The sequence below is a fragment of the Cornus florida genome, unplaced genomic scaffold (genome assembly GCF_030987335.1).
Source record: "Cornus florida cultivar Cherokee Brave unplaced genomic scaffold, ASM3098733v1 CherokeeBrave_3.0.0_Hap2_Chr04, whole genome shotgun sequence".
NCBI classification, from domain to species: domain Eukaryota; kingdom Viridiplantae; phylum Streptophyta; class Magnoliopsida; order Cornales; family Cornaceae; genus Cornus; species Cornus florida.
Window position 1 is genome coordinate 51,888,283 of NW_026775574.1, and position 23,137 is coordinate 51,911,419.

The 23,137-nt window shown below is 36.9% G+C and overlaps 1 pseudogene; it reads left to right on the forward strand.

Annotated features, from left to right (window-relative positions):
- Nucleotides 1-1,340: 1,340 nt before the first annotated feature.
- LOC132305918 (small nucleolar RNA R71) lies at nucleotides 1,341-1,440 on the forward strand (annotated as a pseudogene).
- The last annotated feature ends 21,697 nt before the right edge of the window (nucleotides 1,441-23,137 follow it).

Here is a 23,137-nt window from a genome sequence, read left to right on the forward strand (position 1 = left end):
TGAAGAATGGAACTCACTTGCTCCGTAAGGAACACTTTTTAGGGCTTTGTCCCTTGCTCTTCCTCTTTTGTGTGCAAAGATCCTTCAAGAATTTTACATATGGCAGAATTTGCCTAATTGCATCCAAGAGAGGAAGATTTATGTTTACTTACTTGAAAACATCCATCATATCATGTATTTTCCCATCTTGCCTCCCGTAAGGCGAAGTTTCTCTTAACGCATAAGGGAAAGGAGCTTTTGGCTCATGAGACCTTGCAATTTAAGAAGATGATGGTGGAGTAGATTGAGATTTCTGATTTGGAACATTTTCATCCAAGGAGATAGGTGTAGAAGTAGGAATTGGATGGGTGACAACTTTTGGTTGCAGCAGTTCACTATCTTCCTTTAGTAGTTCAACCCTATTATCCACTTGTTTTCCACTTCTCAAAGTGGTGATTGCTTGAACTTGAGCTTGGGAAGAACACCCCGATGTAGGGTTTGCTTCCACACAAAATTGGGCTTTTGGGTTCCTCTCAGGTTGACTAGGTAACTTACCAACCTACCTTGCATTCAATGCATTAGCTATGGTCCCAATTTCGGATTCAAGCTTTCATATAGATTGAGAATGGGAATGCAACAAGTTGGTATTCATCTCTAAGCTACCCAATGCCATCAAAACCTTATCTTCAAATGTAGAATTACTAGATAGTGCATGACGATGATGAAAATCTACTTAAGAATCATACAATTGAGGATGCGAGAAGTCATTCATTCTTTGGTAATGGGAAGAAAAAGTGACGAATCCTTGAGAACCTGCATTTCTTTTATGAGGTGGAATGTACTTGCTTTGAAATTTTTTAACTTGATAAGGACTTGAATTTTCATTCCACCTTGTAACATATGCATTTGAAAAAGGGTGACCAAAAGTAGCATTGACTTGTTCAAAATGTTCATTAAAAACATGTCCATGGGGACAATCATTAGTAGTATGCAAAACACTTAAACATGTTATGCAAGGCTCACAAAGATGAGAGGTATGACGAAAGGGAGATGAATGGTTAGCCGGTTTTTGATTCAACAAGAATTAATCAAATTTTTGAGAAAGACTTTTAATCTCGGCTACAATTTCTAGTGGACTCTCTACTTAACACACTTGCAAATCTCTCTTCTTTTGTTTTGAATTATGGTCAAATCGAGAAGCATAATATTTTTGCAAAGAATTTTCGCTCGTTTTCTCGAAGAGTTGCCAAATGTCATCTTCATGTTTTCCAAAATATGATCCTCCACATGATGTACCAACAATGTCCTTATGAATGCTGGATAAGCTCTCATAGAAATATTGAACCACTTGCCATTTCGGAATGCCATGATGAGGGCATTTGCTTAGCAAATCGTTCAATCTTTCCCAAGCCTCATGTAACCATTCTCCTTCCCTTTGAGAGAATTCTCGAATAGAAGCACACATTGCATTAGTCAAACTTACGGGGTAAATTTTTTTTAAAAATTCATTTTGCATTTGTGCCCAAGATGTTATTGAATTTGCCCCCAAAGTATTGAACCAATGCTTTGCTTTATTTTTAAGTGTGAAAGGGAAGAGGAGTAGTCTAAGGACTTCCTCCGGAACATCCATGTATCTAATGGTGGAACATATTTCAAAGAATTCATTAAGATTCTTGTAAGACTCCTCATCATCTAAGCCATAAAAGAGTGGACACATTTGAATGGTCTCGGGCTTGATTTCATAATGATTTGCCTCAAAATTAGGTAACACAATACAAGTAGGTGCATGATATGCATGAAGATGGTAATGATTACGAAGGACCACTGGAGGAATTGGAGCTTGTACTCCGGGACCGAGTTGGTTAGGAAAGGGGTTTTACATGAAATGTGGATCTAAGTAGCCAGGATTACCTTCTAGGTTTTCCATGGAAATGCCTAGAATGAATAATATGACAAGGTCTACACAAGACTACAAATGACACACTAAACACAACAAAACAAACACTCCTCCTTCGCAACAAGTCAATGATCAACAAACTTCCTCCACATACAATGATCCCATATTCCCATGCTTTGTCGACAATGCAAAAACAAAAAAAAAAATTTGCCTCCACGCGGGCTCACGATTTATCTACAAATGAAATGCAATGCCTTCACGTGGGCTCACAGTTTAACTAAGGAGATTGAGTAGATAAAACTCACAAAGGTCCTATAGCACTTCGACTCCAAATTAATAGCTTAGCTTAGCGATTTTTTTTTTTTTATTTTTTTATTTTTTTATTTTTTATTTTTATAGCTTTTTCTTTATTTTGCTTTGCTTTGTTTTGTAGCTCCTTTTACTTCCTTTGCTTTCCTTCTTCTCCAACTCAATGCACCTAGTCAAAGATGAACAAATACAATAAGTAATCGAATGAAAAATAAAAAAAAAATAGAAACACGATCAAAAAAGTACTAATCCTAATTGAATTCCACAAATTCGACGTTGCCATACCAAAACAATCCCTGGCAACGGTGCCAAAAACTGTGGTGCGTCACTGCACCATAAGCTTAAGAGTGTGCATTAAGGCGAGGGCCAAGTTTTACATTTATAAGAGCCTCTACTACCTTCACTATAAATATAGCTAGGGCGAGTAGGGATCGTCCCAATGGATTGTGAGGGTCGAATTGGGTTGTGGAATTGTGATTAGGGTTCGTAGGTTGAGTGATCAAACAAATGGTTGGTTGGTTGGTTATACTAGAGAGCAACTAAATTAAACTAAATATGAATGCAATTACGAGTAAATAAGAGAGATAAAGAGTCTTGGGGTTTAGAGATCACCACCAAGCAATGCATTTCTATACCATTGATAAGTGACAAATGAGGGCAAATGGTGTGTTGCAATATTGGTGTGTGTGTGTATTTGGTTGATTCAACAAGTAAGGATGACTAGTTAAGCATGTATTGTCTAAACACCATGTGAAAGGCACAATATATCTAAGCAATGAAGCATATATTGTCTACACAACATGTGAAAGGCACAATAGATTAAAACAAGTCATTAATCCTTTCATTAAGCTCACAATCTTAATACACCACAAGGTTAGACACATATGCTACTTGCATTCAAAAGTATTGAACATCAAACAACAAGCATGGATTCCCTTCCCATTTAACACTACACTACAACTATACTATGTCTATACTAGTAGCATGAAAGTAAACTAAAGGAGAGGCACAATCCATCAAGAAATAATTATGAACCATCTAGTAAATCAAAAGAGCATTCCATTTAAGCACTATGTTTTGACAATCTCTAGATCTATAACATTAATACATATAGACATGCATCAATAACACAAAATCTAGAGACAAGCACATGAACATCTATTCTAGCATACGTAGACATATGGATAGAATGAAATGATCAATTGAAAGCATTAAACCATATAAATCATTGAATAAACAAGATCTATATATAACAAAGTGTCAAAACATGTATTACAACACTAATCCCTCAATAATACACAAGATTAAGATATAGAAAGCATGCTTAGGGCTAACTCTAGCCCCAAGAGGATGTCTAGCCACTCATGGTAGTGCTCCTCCAACCCTCAAGGGTAAGCTCCATGGTTGATGAAGAACTCCAAATGGTGTCTCTAGCCTCCTCCTCTTCTCTTCTATACTAAGAATAGCTTCTAAAGTTACCTCTACCAAATGCTAATAATCCCCCTTTAAAAAGTGTATCATATTCCTTATATAGGTAGGTCAAATAACACACAAAATGAGCTGGGGTCGTGCAGAGCATATTCCCTAATGATTGGATACAAGACAACTTGAATGAGCTGGCTTTTTAAATTTTTCGCACTGGAGGAAGTTCGATCGATCGAACCTTGGACTTGGATCAATCGAACTTGGCTGAGATCCATCGAACTAAGGCTGGATCGATCCAACTGGGGTATGCTCTCCAGATAAGAACAAAGCTGAGATATTTTGAATATATTTATGGGGAAAAGGACAAAAGTGGTTGGTAGGGTGGTACAAATGGATAACATCAATCATTTGGATGAGGACAAAGGTGCTCGATCGATCGAAGGATGGTGTTGGATCGATTAAAATTTGGGCTTTCTGATTTCAGTTCAAGGTTTGGATCTATCTTGAAATGCTGAGATCGATCCATGTTGGATCGATCGAACCTTCATCTTCGATCGATCGAGGAATGTTAAATGTCCACCTTTCTTCCTTTTGCTTCTTTCTTTCTGCACTTTGCTCCTTTCTTTGTTTCATCTCAGAATTTCTTCATTTAAGCTCTTATTTTGCTGAGTTAGCGTATTTTCGGGATAAGTGCCAGAAAAGAGAAATAACATGAAATTAATCTAAAACGGTAAAGTAAGAGATCGATAAAGGTACTAGAAAAGCTAAGCTTAAAGGGTTTAAATATGCACTTTTCAGTGCTCATCATGTTTATTATGAAAAGCTTTAGTTCTTTCTTTGTAGAGTTTGGCATTATCATAGACATTGTGTCTCAACTCTTCCAACTCATTAAATTAGAGTAAACGATTCTCTCTGGCTTTGTTAAGGTCAGAATTTAGCTTCTTCACCCCCCACATAGCTTTGTGTTCTTGCTCAACCAGAAGTTGGCAATGCTTTCCATAAACAAGTCTATTAGGAGACATGCTAATTGGAGTCTTGTATGCCGTTCAATAAGCCCATAAAGTATCATTCAATTTGCGTGACCAATCCTTCCAGGTTATGTTAACCGTTTTCTCAAGAATATGCTTAATTTCCCGGTTTGACACTTCTACTTGCCCACTTGTTTGAGGGTGATAAGGGGTGGCGACTTTATAGGTAACAGAGTACTTAATGAAGAGTTTCCTTAAGAATTGATTGCAAAAATGCTTTCCCCCATCACTAATCATTGCTCTTGGCATACCAAAAAGAGTAAAGATATTGGATTTGATGAATTAGACAACCAAGGAGTGGTAATTGGTTTTGGTTGCACAAGCCTCCACCTATTTAGAAACATAATCAATGGAAAGTGAAATATATTGATATCCATAAGACATAGGAAAAGGACCCATAAAATCGATGCCCTAAATGTCTAAGATTTTAACAACAAGAACATTGGTCAAGGGCATCATATTTCTTCTTGACATTGAACCCATTTTTTGACATCTCTTACACTCCTTACAAAAATTGTAGGCATCTCTATTAATGGTGGGCTAAAATAACCCACTTTGAAGCACCTTCAGGACGGTCTTCTTTGCGCTAAAATGCCCACCACATGCACAATGACGCTTGGAATTTCGCTCTTTTGAATACATCTTCTCACGATTTGATTTTGACAATATCAAAATAAGATAAGATCCTCCTAATAGTAATTTCGGATGTTAACAAAGAAATGCTTTTTTGCTTGCTTTGACCAATTAGTCAAAAGTTTGCCAATTGTGAGAAAATTCATAATATCGACAAACCAAGGAATTTGCCCATTAGTAACTTGGAAGAGTTGTTCATCCGGAAATGAATCATGAATTGGTGGGCTCGGGGAAGATTCTACCACTAATCCTGAAAGATGATCGGTAACCATATTTTCGATGCCTTTCTTATCTTTGATTTCAAAATCAAATTCTTGAAGAAATAAGATCAATCTTATCAAACGAGGCTTTTTTTCTTTCTTGGTCAAAAGATGCCTCAAAGCAGCATGATCAGAATAGACAATGACTTTTGACACTAAGAGGTATGACCAAAATTTATCAAGAGCGTACACTACGGTAAGTAGTTCCTTCTCGGTGGTGGAGTAATTCAATTAAGCTCCCGAGAGGGTCTTGCTTGCATAGTATACTGCACGTGGAAGTTTTCCTACCCTTTGCCCCAAAACTGCTCCCATAGCATAATCAGAAGCATCACACATTATTTCAAATGGTAATGACCAATTGGGAGGTTGCATAATAGGAGCAAATGACAACAAGTCACACAATTTGTGAAAAGCATCTACGCATGCTTGATCAAAGACGAATGGTGTTTCCTTGGCAAGAAGATTGCACAGGGTCTAGCAATCTTGCTAAAGTCTTTGATGAAACGGCAATAAAAGCCGGCATGACCCAAAAAGGAGTGAACCTCTCTCACCATTGAAGGTGAAGGAAATTTAGATATGAGCTCAACTTTTGCTTTATCAACCTCAATTCCCCTTTTTGAGATGACGTAACCCAACACAGTACCCTCTTAAACCATGAAATGGCACTTTTCCCAACTAAGAACAAGGTTTGTTTCACGACATCTTTTAAGCACCAAATTTAGATTTTTAAGGTATGCTTCAAATGAAGACCCAAAGATAGAAAAATCATCCATAAAGACCTCAAGATATTCTTCCACCATGTCCGAGAAAATTGACATCATACACATTTGGAATGTTGCAGGAGCATTGCACAAACCAAAAGGCATCCGTCTATAAGCAAATATACCGAACGGACAAGTAAAGGTGGTTTGCTCTTGGTCTAAGGGGTCAAGGGCTACTTGATTATAACCTGAATAGCCATCAAGGAAGCAATAATATTGTTGGCTAGCTAGTCTCTCTAGAATTTGATCAATAAATGGCAAAGGGAAATGATCTTTTCTAGTAGCAGCATTTAATTTACGGTAAACAATGCACACACGCCATGAATTGGCGGTACACTTAGAGATTTCCTCACCTTCTGCATTTTCAACCACCATAATCCTCAATTTCTTGGGAACTACTTGAGTTGGACTCACCCATTTGCTATCAGAGATTGGATAAATGATACCAGCATCTAAGAGCTTCACAACTTTCTTTTTAACTATCTGTTTCATGTTTGGATTTAATCTTCTTTGGGCATCTCTAAAAGGTTTTGCATCCTCTTCCATAATTATGCGATGGATACAAATAAAAGGATTAATCCCTTTTAGATCTGCCACACTCCACCCTATAGATTTATTATTTTCTTTAAGCACATTTAAAAGAGCATCCTCTTGATATTTTTCAAGATTTGAAGAAATGATGACCGGAAGAGTCTCTTTCGGGCCTAAAAAGGCATACTTAAGAGTGGAAGGTAGAGCTTTAAGCTCAAGAATTGGTGGAGAGATTGAAGATGGGACCGGTGGAGTACTAGAGAGTGGAGGAAGAGGTTCATTTGGAGTTTTCCAAGGTGGAAAATCCAAACCCACCACGGATTCCATTAATTCATTAACTTCGCTCATTGATCCTTCATTGTCAAACCCACAATTCTTATACATTTCAAGAGGATAAGATGCAAGGGGGTCCTCGGAGAGAAGAAATGAATGATTATCCTCGATTGCATTTTTTACAATCTTGGAAGGAATGGACTCCTCCATGACCTCATCCAAGACATCTATGAGACAACACTCGTCTTCATCTATGGGATGTCGACTTGCATTAAAAACATTAAGCTTGACCATCATGTTACCAAAGGAAAGGTCCATAACCTCGGATCTACAATTAATGGTAGCATTTGCGGTAGCAAGAAATGGCCTTCCTAAGATGATTCGAATGTGGTTGGTAGGGTTAGTAACTGGTTCAGTATCAAGGACCACAAAATCAACCGGAAAGTAAAACTTGTCAACCTTAATGAAAATGTCCTCAACCATGCCCCTAAGTGTTTTGATGGATCTATCGGCCAATTGAAGAACCACCGAGGTTGGCTTCATTTTATTTAAACCTAGTTGGACATACACAGGATAAGGAATCAAATTAACACTCGCCCCTAAGTCAAGAAGAGCTCTACGCTCATGGTTTCCAATCACATATAAAATGGTCAGAGCACTAGGATCTTTGAACTTAGGTGGAGTGTTATGTTGAATGATGGAGCTCACTTGCTCCATGAGGAACACTTTTTTAGGGCCTTGTCCCTTGCTCTTCCTCTTTTGTGTGTAAAGATCTTTCAAGAAATTTGCATAAGGCGGAATTTATCTAATTGCATCTAAGAGAGGAATATTTATGTTAACTTGCTTAAATACCTCCATCATGTCATGAATTTTTCCTTCTTGCCTACAAAAAGGTGAAGTTTTCTTTAAAGCATAGGGAAATAGAGCTTTTGGCTCATAAGATCTTGTAACTTAAGGTGATAATGAAGAAGATGGAAGATTCCGATTTGGAGCATTTTCATCCAAGGAAATAGGAATAGGATTGGAAATAGGATGGGTGCCAACTTTTGGTTGCACCAGTTCACTGTCCTCACTTGGTTGCTCAACCTTATTGTCAACTTGCCTACCACTTCGCAAAGTGGTAATTGCTTGCACTTGCTCTTGGGAAGAGCACCCCGATATAGGGTTTTCTTCCACACAATATTAGGCTTTTGGATTCCTTTCGGGTTGGCTAGGCAATTTGCCTATTTTTCTTGCATTCAATACATTAACTATTATCCCTATTTGAGACTCAATCTTTGATATTGATTAAGAATGAGAATGCAACAAATTAGTGTTCATTTCCAAACTATCCAAAGCCACTAAGACCTTATCCTCAAATGTAGAATTATTAGAAAGTGTATGAAGATGATTGGGGCTACTTTGAGAATTATAAACTTGAGGATGAGAGAAATGATTAATTCTCTAATGATAAGAAGGAGAGGATGAAACAAATCCTTTTGAACCCCTATTTCTTTGATGATAAGGAATATATCGATTTTGAAAATTTCTTCCTTGAGAAGGATTTGAATATTCACTCCACATCGGAACATAAGCATTTAGAAGGGGATGAGCAAATGCAGCATTAACTTGTTCATAGTGTTCATTAAGCACATGTCCATGGGGACAATTGGAAGTAGTATGTAAAACACTTGAGCAAGTCATACATAGCTCACAAGAATGATGAAGATGATGATTAGGAAGAGGAGATGATTGAATTACCGGTTTTTGACTCAACAAAAATTGGTCAAGTTTATGAGAAAGAGTTTTAACCTCGGCAACAATCTCCATTGGACTCTCAATTTGACACACTCTCGAATTTTTCTTTTTACTTGAATCTCAACTTCAACGAGAAGTGTGAGACTTGTGCAATAAATTTTCACTCATTTTCTCAAAAAGGTGCCAAACATCATCTTCATGTTTCCCAAAATATGATCCTCCGCATGAAGTATCAACAATGTCTCTGTGAATGTCGGATAGGCTTTCATAGAAATATTAAACCACTTGTCATTTAGGAATGCCATGGTGTGGGCATTTCCTTAACAAGTCATTCAATTTTTCTCAAGCCTCATGCAAAAGTTCTCCTTCCCTTTGAGAAAATTCTCGAATAGAAGTTCGCATAACATTGGTCAAACTCAAAGGGTAAAATTTCTTTAGAAATTCATATTGCATTTGTATCCAAGAAGTGATTGAATTCGCCCTTAAGTTGTTGAACCAATGTTTAGCTTTATTTTTAAGAGTAAAAGGTAAGAGAAGCAACCTAAGAACTTCTTCCGGGACAATAATTTCCGAAAAAAAAAACTTCTTCTGGGACATTCATGTACTTCACGGTGGAGCATATTTCAAGAAATTCATCAAGATTTTTATATGGCTTTTCACCATCTAAGCCATAAAAGAGTGGACACATTTGAATGGTCTCGGGCTTAATTTCATATTGATTGGCTTCAAAAGTAGGAAGCATGATGCAAGTTGGTGCATGGTATTCGCAGAGATTGTAATGATCATGAAGAATCATTGGAGGAATTAGAGCTTGAACTCTGGGAGGAAATCGGTTGAAAAGAGGATGTTCCATGAAATTCGGGTCAAAATAACTAAGATGACCCTCTAGATTTTCCATTAGAATGATGAAAGGTTGATTAAGACCGCTCAATAAATCAATCAACAAATCTCCACATACAATGATCCCATACTCCTATGCATGAACAATATGCAAAGAAAATTAAATTGCCTCCACGCGGGCTCACGATCTATCTAGGAAAGTAAAAACATGCTTCCACGCGGGCCGACGATTTAACTAGAGATTGAGTTAGAAAGATCTCACAAAGGGTCCTTAAGCAACTTCAATTATATTTTTCAAATTTTAAGCCTTGCTTTGTTTTGCAATTTTTAGATTTTAGCCTTTTTGCTTTACTTAGCTCCACTTAGCTTCCTTTGCTTCATTTCTTTGCTCAAATAACCAAGTCAATCAAGAACAAACACAATAAGTAACTAAGAAGAAAATAAAGAAAAGACACAATCAAAAGAGTGCTAATTCCAATTTGTTTCCAAAACACGGCGTTTCTAACTCAAATCCCTGGCAATGGCACCAAAAACTTGGTGGCTCGTCGTTGCGACACACCAAATTTGTGCAATACAATAGTGTGGCGAAGTTTTAAATTTATAAATGCCACTAATACCTCTAACTAAAATAATATAGCTAGGGTGAGTAGGGATTGTGGGTGCCTCTAACTAAAATAATTAAAACTAGGCATGGATGGCAAATAAGCATAGATTGTCAAGCCAAATCAAATGGAAAGCACAACCTATCAAATGAGACCAAAATCCATTCAATGAAACCACAATTTATGTATACACTACTATCTAGAAATATACACCATTTGCATTCATAAGTATGGAATACCAAGGAACAAGAATAGATTGTCTACCTATCTATGAATCTAAAGCAACTACACTACTTCTACACTAAGGACATGAAAATTAAACTAAATAAACTAAAGGTTTAGTACAATCCATCAAGAAACAAGTGTGAACCATCAAATAAATTGCAAGAGTGTTCAATTAAGCTCTATGCTTTGAACATCTCTAGATTAACTTTATCCACACACATAGACATGCAAAAATTCCACTATATCTAGAGAAAAGCACATGAATCATCCATTCTAGCATACATAGACATATAGATAGAAATAGATAATCAATTGGAAGCATTAATCCATACATATCAAGTAGAAACCACAAGATATATATAAATCCAAGATCAACACATTTGTTACAAATAAATCCCCAAAAATATACAAAGTACTAAGTCTAGAAAGCAAACTTAGGGGCTACTCTAGCCCCAAGTAGATGTCTAGCCACTCATTGAAGTAGTCTTCTAACCCTCAAGGGCTATTTCCATGGTAGGAATGACCTCCTTCTTGATGGAAACCCTAGAATAATGGAAGAACTCCCAAAATGTGTAAAAAGCTCTCTCTAGTCTCTAGCCTCCTCCCCAAGATATGAGATATGAAGAATGTTACAAGTTTTTATGAATAAATGGCTCCAAATCCTTATATAGGTAAGTCAAGTGTCACACCCAATGGTTTGGGCTTGCATACCAAGGTCCCTCCAATTATTGCACCATGAGCCAACTTTTAATGAGCTGGAATTTGTCTTTTTTAGGACTTGAGGAGGTTCGATCGATCGAACTATGCTGAGATCGATCGAACAGTGCTGAGATCCATCGAAAACTGTAGAGATCGATCATCCTTGGTGGCGCCTTTTTGAATAAAGACAAATCTTTGAGATATTTTTGAATATTTTGGGAATGAGACAAAAGTGGTAGGTGGGGTGGTAGGTGTGGATAAGATTAGATAAGTCGAATTATTTCAATCGATCGAAAAAATGTTGGATCGATCGAACTTGTTGGATTCTTTTGGATAAGGACAAAGGCTTGGATCCATCTTGAAGTGTCTAGATCGATGATATCCTGATCAATCGAAGGATTTCTGAGATCGATCAAACTTGGTGAATTGCCACACTTTACTTCAATTTGCTCTTGTTTGCTCCTTTCTTCCATTCAGCTTGACTTAACTTCATTTATACTTTTATTTAGCTTAATTGACTTATTTTTGGGATAAGCACCTGAAAAGGGCAATAACATGAAATTAGAATAAAATTGGGAAATAAGATAGATAAAGGTCCTAGAATGTTCAAGCTTAAGGGGTTTAAATGCGCACTTTTTAGCACTCATCAATGACCCTTCGCGAGTCAAGACTGTGACGCTATATGTGTGAAAAGGAAACAAGATCAATAACAACACGAGTTATTATGATTGAATACAACTCACACAATGAATGCACGAAACACGAAGCAAGATAAGGTATGCAACATACGGTCATGCTAAAACAATCAAAAAAAGTTGTTTAAAGGGCTAAGCACTTAAGCAAATAATCATACATGTCAAACAAAGATACTTTTAGACACATAAGCATATAAGCATAGAGACATGTCATAATACCAAACGTGTTATCAAGAAACACATAAACATGTTACAGCACCAAAACATGTTACCAAAGGCATGTGAATGTATCAAAATTCATCAACAAAAGCACGATATGCACCCAAAACACGTCGTCCAAGGTATTCAACCTAGGACCTTTGATACCATATGTGACGGCCCAAGTTTTTGTAAAACCTGGTGCGTCAGTGATGACCAAAAGATGACCCGATAATGGATCTAAAATGCGGAAGCGAAAGAAGCAAAATAGCCTCTAGAGGTGTACATCATCCCTAAGGCACCAAAATGACTCCCCATGAAGCCACGAAACTCAAATGAGCCAAGCAATGAAGCAAAAATGTCAAACATGATAAAAAATGATCAAAGGGAGAAAAGGTCATTCCACACTGAAATGGGTGCCACCGTGCGCACCATTGGAAAGACAACAAAAAATAAGCAAAGTTAGACTCAAGAATCACCTGATTCTGAGTCCGAACGGAAAACATATGAAATTAAAACAAGGTGGCCTTCTCCATTTAGGATATACCACGAACCTATCTCACTAAAACTAGAATAACTCTCACTACAGATGAATTTTTGATGACTAGTTGGTACCATTGGAAAGCTAACTTCAAGATCTTGAATATAGACTAAAGAACGGCCCAATTTGGATTTAAAATGAGCGAGATATGATCCCCTAAAGTTGGTATAACAAAGCTGTCCAAGGGAAGCTAAAAATAGAAGGCTCCAGGGAGGATCGGTCAGCCGGACCCTAATCATCATCCTGTCGAAACGAGGTTTCTCACAAAAATCCTACTAGAATGGACCCTCGAGGCTTATCAGCCGGCCGATGGTCTTCATTAGCCAACCGACACATCTGCTGTAGCAATTGAAAAGCTGCTGTAATGTGTGCAAAATTTACACGGGCCAACATTGATGGTATACAAGTATCCCAACTAATCCAAACACAAGTTTAAAAACATTTCCTAACCTCATTCTAGCATACACAACATGCTAAATCAAAAGAGAAGCTTGAAACATACACAATACATGAATTTTTCATACAAATTCATAAAATCGCCCAAAAATAGGTCAAAAGTTGAAACTGAAGAGTTTTGTGAGACATGATCATGTACGCATACGTAAAATGACATTTTAGATGCGCTACATTGGCCTACGGCCTCAAAATATCCCCAATGCAAAATATGACCTCCCAAACCTCAAATTTTCATACAATTACCTAAAAACAATGCAATACGACACCATAGCATATAAAGGAAAATGAAATGGTGTTTGGCCCTTGGCCACACCTTATAAATATCAAAAGAGTGCTACAGGATGAATTTCATACACAATGCACACTCCGGTGCAAAATGACATACTAAAACGCATTCTTTTTCATATATTCTCATTAAGGACAAATCTAACATCCATGACATATATGAAATTCCAAAAGAAGTTTAGCCCTTGGCCACATATCATATACATAAACTAAGAATCTAAAAATGTGCTTAGGCACACATTACAAGTTTAGAATCAAATATACACATTTGACAAAAAAGGCTATAATTGGCATTTCAAGCCAACCTTTAGAAGAATGGAACTTTCAAGTCCATAAATCATCCAAGCATAACGAGAATCTAAACCTTGATTCTTGTACCTTAAAAATATCCCCGGTAACTTTGGGTTGAGTAACATAAAGCTACTCATAGAAGATGAGCATGCAAGGACCTAAGTTTTACAAGTTTATCACATCAATGTGAAACAATTCAAAAGGTTATGCCGCCTAACGTCTATGTCAAATGTGAGACTCTGGGAGCATCCTAAGCTACCTTAGATCATTTCTAGCATAAATCACATCATTCATACAATTTAAATAACATAGAAGCATATTATACAATGCATCAAGACATAGATTCTCATAGTCATCAACTTGAAATCTAAAATACGAAAACAACTACAGTGGGTCATGCCACCTAACGTCTATGTTCCAAATGAATCTATAGGATCATTCCTAAGTTATATTTGAACAATATAGCATAGAAGTACTTAACAACATCAAAATTTACAATGATTCATTAAAATCATAAAGTGTAATTGTACTTAACAACATTAAAACCTACAATGATTCACTAAAATCATAATGCATAAATGTACTTAACAACATTAAGTCGCCAATAACCGAAGCCACAAGTCACAATTAAGCATTGGTTGTCAACTTGGAATTGAATGCGAAATCAAATAGTGGAAGACTTAGACATTAAATCTCGGAGTAAAACCAAGACCTAAATGGTTTTTCCAGGCATTAACCCTCTAGGAATACCACCCTTGTGTGCACTCTAAAATAGGGAAAACTCATACTTCCAGCACTAGAGCTAAACTCTAGCCATATCTTTGTATCAATGTCCCAAGTGACTCCAAAAAAATCAAATAAGTTAAAAACTTATACGTAATTTATATAATGCACAAAACTACCTTCCATGCACAAGTAGGTTGAAACCACACAACGCATGCTCTAAATTCACAACTACTATAGGCTAACAAATGTCGAATCTTCAGAGTCTGATTCGTTACACACTATAACAATATAATTCAATATTAAAAACATAAACTCATGAATCCATTACAAGTCTAAAATCATGATTTAAACATACTACCAATGTCAAACACATGATTAAATCATTAATGCAATAGAAACGGAAATTAATTCAATAACTAATTAATTTCTCTAGGTTTCAATTCACAATCAAATGATTCACAATTAATATATGTCAAACAACATAGCATGGTTATTACATATATTCATTAAAAATCTTAATTAGGCTAACGGAACAATAAGATAGAATTTATTTAAATCATGATAATTAAATTTCTAAATTTTCAAAGCAACTTCAAATGGTCCCAAATTAATACATCCTAGTATACAAGTATTAGTCATAACAACTATCAAGTTAAAAACTTAATTAAGCCAATGGAACCATTAAATAGATTTTAATTAATTTTTTTACTTAAAATCTTTAAATTTTCTAATTCATCCAAATGCTATCAAATTAATGTATATTAAAGAATAATAAACAACGAATATTGCATATTCAAGCGCCCTTATTTGCATTAATTAAGTCCATTAGTGGATTATAATGTATAGTTTAGCTTTATTTGTTTATTTTCGTCTACTTTCAGGTTGGTTCCCCCGAATGTAGCTAAAGGAACGGTTTTGACAATCTCTTGGTGAAGTAGGCGCACCGTTGTTAGGGACCATCTTTTGGGCCAAGTTACTTTAGTCATCATGCATGTGAGTATTGCAGCATTGTATTCAGAATAACGATCGTGTCGTCGGGCCAATCCATATGATTCAAAGAAAAGGTGTTTTGTGTTGAAGACAAGCCTCCACGGGTGCCCGTTGCGCCACCGCGGGCGCCCGCCAATCACCCCAATAGCAAGCCTTCCTCCACGGGCCCCGCAGGTCTCGCCGGCCCCCGCCGAGTCTCCTCGGTCACCCGCCGCGCCACCGGGGGTGCCTGCCATTTTGTCCAGTGAGCCACCTCCGGATGCAAGCACCCGCGGGCACCCGCCAGCGCACCGTGGGCGCCTGCCGATCTACAGAAAATAGACCACCTGCTCCTGATTTCAAGCTGAATCTTGTTCCCTATGCAATTTTTGTGGTGCAGATTGCTTCTAGGGTGGTTGGAGCTCATGATGGAGTGTGAGGAGAGAGAATTATGGCTAGATAAAGGGGGAACGACCTTGTATTATGTATCTATCGCAAATTTGCCTAAGTTCTAGGGAGAGAAAAAGTGTTCTAGAGAGTTTTTGGGGTTAGAGCTTGCTCTGAGCACGAAAATGAAGAGGATGAGCATCTCAATCCCTTTATTCGTTGTTATTATGGGCAACTAAATCCTTCTCTAGGGAGGTGATGAAGCCCCATTTTGTAAGCAGTTCTTTGTTTTGATTTATATTTGGGGTATAATGTATATGTATAACTTTTCCATGAACTAGAGCACTTCATATGATGTAATGACTTTCAATATCTATTAATGATCATTTTGAGCTAAATATCTTGTCTTAGATTGTTTTACTCTCATGATTAAATTGCTACATTTTCATAGTGACAATGGAGATGAGTTCGTGGAAGTGTTTTTATTGGCATGATATTTAGGAAGTTTGATAATCTATTGCTTAGGGCTTTCCTTTGATATATTCTTCTTGATTTCTATTTTATGTGCTTTTATTATGAGATTAAGGGCTTGATAATATATGGCTTGGTGATCATGTCTAAGGTTACATCCTAGTTTAGGTAACCAAATCATGTAATGCTTTGATAGGTTATTCTTGTATCTTGGTTTTATATATTTCTTAAAGGTAATGTATCAATGTTGTGTTGTTGCATTCCACGGTTATATATATATATATGTGTGTGTTTCCCCAAGTAAATCATGTCCTAGCATACTTATTGATGGGTAGTGGATTGACTTCCCTAGTCCCTTCTTAATTGCTTCTACCTCTTTAATTCCTAGCACAATATTGTTTTATGCATTGTTCAATTCTTAATTTTAGTGACAAACCAACAAAACTCTATACCTCCCCCCCTTTTATCATTCTAAAAGTGATTATAGATATCTTAGTTGCCATAAACTAGCAGTCCCAGTGGTTCGACTTACCCGACCAATAACCTTATTTTACAATGATTTGTGCTATTGCAAAGGTTGATGTATAATTGACAACCGATCAATTTTTGGCGTCGTTGCCGAGGAATGCAAACGGCTTTGTGATTAAGATTTAAAGATTAAATTTGGTTTGTTTTTTAGTTTAGGATTTTGTATATATTATGTTTTTAACTTGTTTCGAAGTATTTGAGTGCATCTGTGTAAGTGCAAGGGGCTGCTTTGCTTGAAAGGAAAATTCTAGAAATTTTGGACCCTTTGTAAGTTTTCAAAGTTGAATTTATTTGCACTCTATGCTCTATTTGTATATATTTTGCGTGAAATTTTTTTATTTGTATCTAAACAAGTGATTGAATTAGTCCTAGATGGAGGGTAATTCTCTTCCAACTCAATTTTACACACCACATGAGTTTTGTGCATTTTGCTCTAGTCATACAAGAGATTGTCCTCCACCGGGACAATTTTTTGATTTTTATCTAGAGCAACCAAAGGCAAATTTCTTTGAATCGGGTAATGATTCATACTTTAATGGTTATAACTCGGGTTGGGGAGATCATCAAAACTTTTTGTGGTATGACATGGGAAATTCAGCCCCACAATCTCATGGGCAACATTTTCATGCCAATTTTCAACCCAATGATCATGATTTCCAACCCTCTTCTCTTTTTCCACCATCTCAACTGGATGAGTTTATTGCTGCCAACAAACAAATGATGGAGTCTATCAACACGCAAATGATGGATTCCAACAAACGAATGTTGGATGACACTATTAGCAAGCAATCCGCCACCTATTATCATTCCCAATCTATAGTTGAGTTAGATGACCAAATAGCCCATATTCAACAAATGGTTAATGCTCTAAATCATGAAAAGGAAGAACAATTTCCCATTGAACTTGTAGCCAATCGAAAAGAAAATTCTATGAATGATGAGATTACTCCTAGTAATTTTCATCATGAGAATGATTAAATGGTTACCACATGTGAAAATAAAGAAATGGTGGTTCAAAATAAGGAAAATAATGATGAAGAGATTGTCTCCCCTAATCCAAAATAGCCCCTAAAGAATGCTTTGCTTGATACACCTCCTTTAATGGAGGATCCTCTAAAAGCTGGCTTGGCTCATTTCAATTGTGAAGATTTTGATGTTGACAATTTTTATTTGGGAGGTAAATTCTTTGCTTGATATTCCTTCCCCCATTCACTTTCTTCTTTGGGCAACATCAAATGTATCTCTTTCTTGGGAGCTTGCATCTCCTCCCATTCCCTCACTTGAGTTATCTCAAGCTGTTGAGCTCGAACCGCCGGATAAGCGTGAGGAGGATGTTGAAAGTCTGAAGGATAATTTTTTAAGCATTCCCGTGCTCAATATGACCTTTCACAAGTCTTTACTTGATGTGCCCTCACTTGATCCACCTTCCCATAATCCAAAACAGCCCCTAATTAATCCGAAGTTCATTATTGAGGAAGAATAGTGGGTTGAGGTCTTTCCGTTACCTCTTTTCAAATTTTATCTTCAAGCTCTTTTTCCTTCGCTTTTAAAAGAACTTTCTTATTTGGGGAAGCATGACTCTCTAGAGAGACATGGTATAGGGTAATGAGGACTAATGCAAAATATGGTTCGTCTAGCTATCGACGTTAAATTTAGCACTCTTGGAAAGCAATTCTTTCAACTTCCAAGCTTCTCTCCCAAAGTTGCCTTAGCCAATAATTTTTCGAAAATTAGCTAAGTATAACTAAAATGTGAACCTTTTCCAAAAGTATCTCGAATTGCGATCCAAAAGTCACATTCGGTTTTCTTAGTCATTTTAAGGTCTCGGTACCATTTTTGAAATTTTTCAAGGCCATTCCGGCAAATTTCTCAACAAATCCAAAAATCATGGGACATTCGGCTTCTAAACTATCACTTCTGCATTTGAGATCCGAATCCCGTTCCGCAGCTTATACACGGTGACTAAGGCCCCCAAGAGCTTTAAGATTCATGTTTGAGTCGCCTTCGATCCCAACCCGGCCTTTGTAGGCCAAGATTTACTACAAAAGGCAGCTTTTACATAGGCCTGCGGGCGCCCGCTAGAATCTCCCGGGCGCCCGCCAAAGTAAGTAGTGGGCTCGGCATTTCTGCGAGTGCCCACTGCCCTTCACAGATTCATCAAAAAAGGCCCCAAACAAGGCCCATTTCAAAAATCTAACTTTCCATTTCTCTCAACCTGTGACCCCAAACCTCTCCTTTGACCTCTCAACCCTCCTTCCTCTCTTTCCATTCTTTCTCTATCAAACCCTCATCTCCAACATCCTTCCATCTTCATCATTCTCTCATCCATCTCTATTTCACTCCAAGAGAAAAGGGGCCATTTTGTTCTCCATTTTTGGGTAAGCTTCTTCTACTCTCTCTCTTTCTTTCAATTTTCAACTTAATGGAGGATGGTATTGATTATGTGGAGGTGTAGTATTTGGTTAGGGTTGTGTATTGCAATTGCAAGGCCAAAATTTTTGGGTTTTCAAGTTTCTAATCAACCTTTGGCCCTCTTCCTTTTTGTCTTGCACACCAGGTGTTCGACAAATTGCCTAAGCCAACTTCATCTCTCTAAATGGCACCACTTTTGGCATTATTTTGTTATCCATTTTAAAGTTGTGGCTAATATGTGCAGATTTGTGTTTTATATGGATTTTTATCTTTCAATAAAATTCATGTTAGTGTTATTATTTCTGTTTTGGTTTTTCTTAAAAAACCTATGCTTTTATATATATATATTAGTTATGTTTTGACATGTCTTCATGTCTAAGTTTGTGGGAAGATCATTTTGGCATGTATTCATGGGATTGTATGCCGCTCCAATGCCAGAGTTGCCTCACTCACTCGGTATTATTGTTCTTTTTACCCCATATGCTTTTTATTTATACATCTTTGTCTTCACACATTGAGGACAATGTGCCATTCAAGTTTTGAGGTATTGTGTATTGTATAGTGTTTGCATTTGCTATTTTGTTAAAAAATATTGGTTTAAAAACTGAATTTTTTTTAAAAAATATAGAAGCAATGATCTTGTAATCCTGAAACTTGTTGCAGATTAAAGCATGTGTTTAATACTTTGTGTATAGAGGTAATTGATAGTTCTGAATTGAGGAAAATCTGAAATGAACATGTGGATTCAAAAATGGTTTGTATAAATGCTTCAATTAGATTATCTTCGGGTATCACTCTCTACTATGCTTCACACTTCACATATGCACACCGGAAACTTAATTGTGAGGCATGCAACCTGATTAACCTTGACCATGACTCATTTGATTTGAAATGATGACCCTAATGAATGGATATCTTTGGCATTGATCTAAAAAAATATATATAAATAATAATAATAATAATATTAATAATGACTAGTTTAAGTTCGTAATCTTGTTAACTCGAGTTATTAAGCCCTTAGAGTGTCCTTACACTTAGCACCCTAAAGCCATCAGGTTTGGGAGTTGTTGGCCTAACGCTTGCTACATGGGTTGGTTAGAAAGCTTAAGAGACTTCGGCATTGCACGACCATAATATGTATATAAAATAAGCAACAAAAGTTGTATTATGAATAAAGTCATGCCTTAGGGATCCCATTTAGAAGGAAATTCAATGATTTGAAAGCTTGTGTTCTTGAGATTGGAAAAAGAGGGTAAAAGTCTCATATTGGGAGTCCGGTTCACTTTCACTAAAGCTAGAGTTCATGCTTATTCAAGAGATGACAATTAAAGTGTTTATATAGACTATGATGATTGATGCATAAAAGTTGAAATGTGTTTTGCCATTTTTGTTTATCAAGGCCTTATATATACAAGGTAGTTTGCTGAATGAGTCTGTCTTTAAGTTTCTGTTGTTCCAAGTTACATTTGAGGTTTGTAGGTATTTTTCGTGCTCTATGATTGATACATGTTGTCAGCATTCCTTATGTTGTCATTTTTGGTTAGGTCCTATGTTTTGGTTTTGCTATGGGACTAGAAAAATGCAAGTTTGGGGGTGTTATAAGCGCCGAATATTGCATATTCAAGCGCCCTTATTTGCATTAGTTAAGTCTATTAGTGGATTATAATGTATAGTTTAGCTTTATTTGTTTATTTTCGTCTACTTTTAGGTTAGTTCCCCCAAATGTTCCTAAAGGAACGGTTTCGACAATCTCTTGGTGAAGTAGGTGCGCCGTTGCTAGGGACCGTCTTTTGGGCTAAGTTACTTTAGTCATCATGCATATGAGTTTTGCAGCATTATATTCAGAATGACGATCGTGTCGTCAGGGCAATCCATATGATTCAAAGAAAAGGTGTTTTGTGTTGAAGACAAGCCTCCGCGGGCATCCGCCAATCACCTCAGTAGCAAGCCTTCCTCCGCAGGGCCCCGCAGGTCTCGCGGGCACCCGCCTTGTCACTGCAGGCACCCGCCATTTTGTCCAGTGAGCCACCTCCGGATGTAAGCACCCACGGGTGCCCGCCAGCGCACCGCGGGCGCCCGCTGATCTGCAGAGAGCAGACCACCTGCTCTTGATTTCAAGCTGAATCTTGTTCCCTATGCAATTTTTGTGGTGCATATTGCTTCTAGGGTGGTTGGAGCTCGTGATGGAGTGTGAGGAGACAGAATTGTGGTAGATAAAGGGGGAAAGACCTTGTATTATGTATCTATCTCACATTTGGCTAAGTTCTAGGGAGAGAAAAAGTATTCTAGAGAGGTTTTGGGTTAGAGCTTGCTCTGAGCACGAAAATGGAGAGGATGAGCATCTCAATCCCTTCATTCCTTGTTCTTATAGGTAACTAAATCCTTCTCTAGGGAGGTGATGAAGCCCCATTTTGTAAGCATTGCTTTGTTTTGATTTATATTTGGGGTATAATGTATATATATAACTTTTCCATGAACTAGAGCACTTCATATGATGTAATGAATTTCAATATCTATAAATGATCATTTTGAGTTAAATATCTTGTCTCAGATTGTTTTACTCTCATGATTATTTTGCTACATTTTCATAGTGACAATGGAGATGAGTTCATGGAAGTGTTTTTACTTTCATGATATTTAGGAAGTTTAATAATCTATTGCTTAGGGCTTTCTTTTGATAGATTTTTCTTGATTTCTATTTCATGTGCTTTTATTATGAGATTAAGGGCTTGATAATCTATGGCTTGGTGATCATGTCTAAGGTTACATCCTAGTTTAGGTAACCAAATCATGTAATGCTTTGATAGGTTATTCTTGTATCTTGATTTTATATATTTCTTGAAGGTAATGTATCAATGTTGTGTTGTTGCATTCCACGGTTATATATATATGTGTTTCCCCAAGTAAATCATGTCCTAGCATACTTATTGATGGGTAGTGGATTCATTTCCCTAGTCCCTTCTTAATCGCTTCTATCTCTTTAATTCCTAGCACAATATTGTTTTATGCATTGTTCAATTCTTAATTTTAGTGACAAACCAACAAAACTCTATACCCCCCCTTTTATCATTCTAAAAGTGATTATAGATATCTTAGTTGCTATAAACTAGCGGTCCCAATGGTTCGACTTACCCGACCAATAGCCCTATTTTACAATGATTTGTATTATTGCAAAGGTTGATGTATAATTGACAACCGATCAAAGAATATGCCAAGACTTAATTGAAAAGATTAACCATTCGCAAAAGATAATTATTAAATAAAAAGTGCAATTCTTATTCAAATAATCTCAATTTAATTTATGTTAATGAACATACCATAGCCTAATTTTCTAGCATGCCACAATTTAATTCTATGTTCAATACTATCATAAGAATTGTATTTTAACCATAGAAAATAATTAAATTAAATTCTAGAATTTAAACCAAAGCATGCGTACAAGTTGTATAAAATTCTAAAATCATCAAAACAACATTAATATAAACTTAAGACACCCCCTACCTCAATTCGAGATGAAAATCTCAAAAGCCACCAAAATGAAACCGCTCCGAATCCGACGATACTTCAGGGTTTTGTCGGGGACAACACGATGATCATTAAAGCCACGGAAGCCCTATCAAAATCACAACTTCACTTCAAACTCAAACTCAAAAAATGGCCAAAAAAAGATTCCAATTGTTGGAATCAAAGGCCTCGCCAAGGTGAACATAAAACACTAAGGCACTACGGCGTTTCACTGAAGAGAAGAAGCTCAAAAGAGGAGAGAGAAGGTGGCAGCCCTTGGCTACCATGGAATCCGGCCAAGAGAGGGGAGAGAGATAGAAATATGATTTTTTTCTTTTAAGACCCCTAATTTATAGAAAAACTCAAAAAGTGCCCCGAACGGGCCCCGCCGGGTCTAAAAAAGTGGAATTCGCGCAGATGCACTCAAATAATAAAACTCCATGAACAAAAAAGAACCAAAATGAGAAAAGATGAA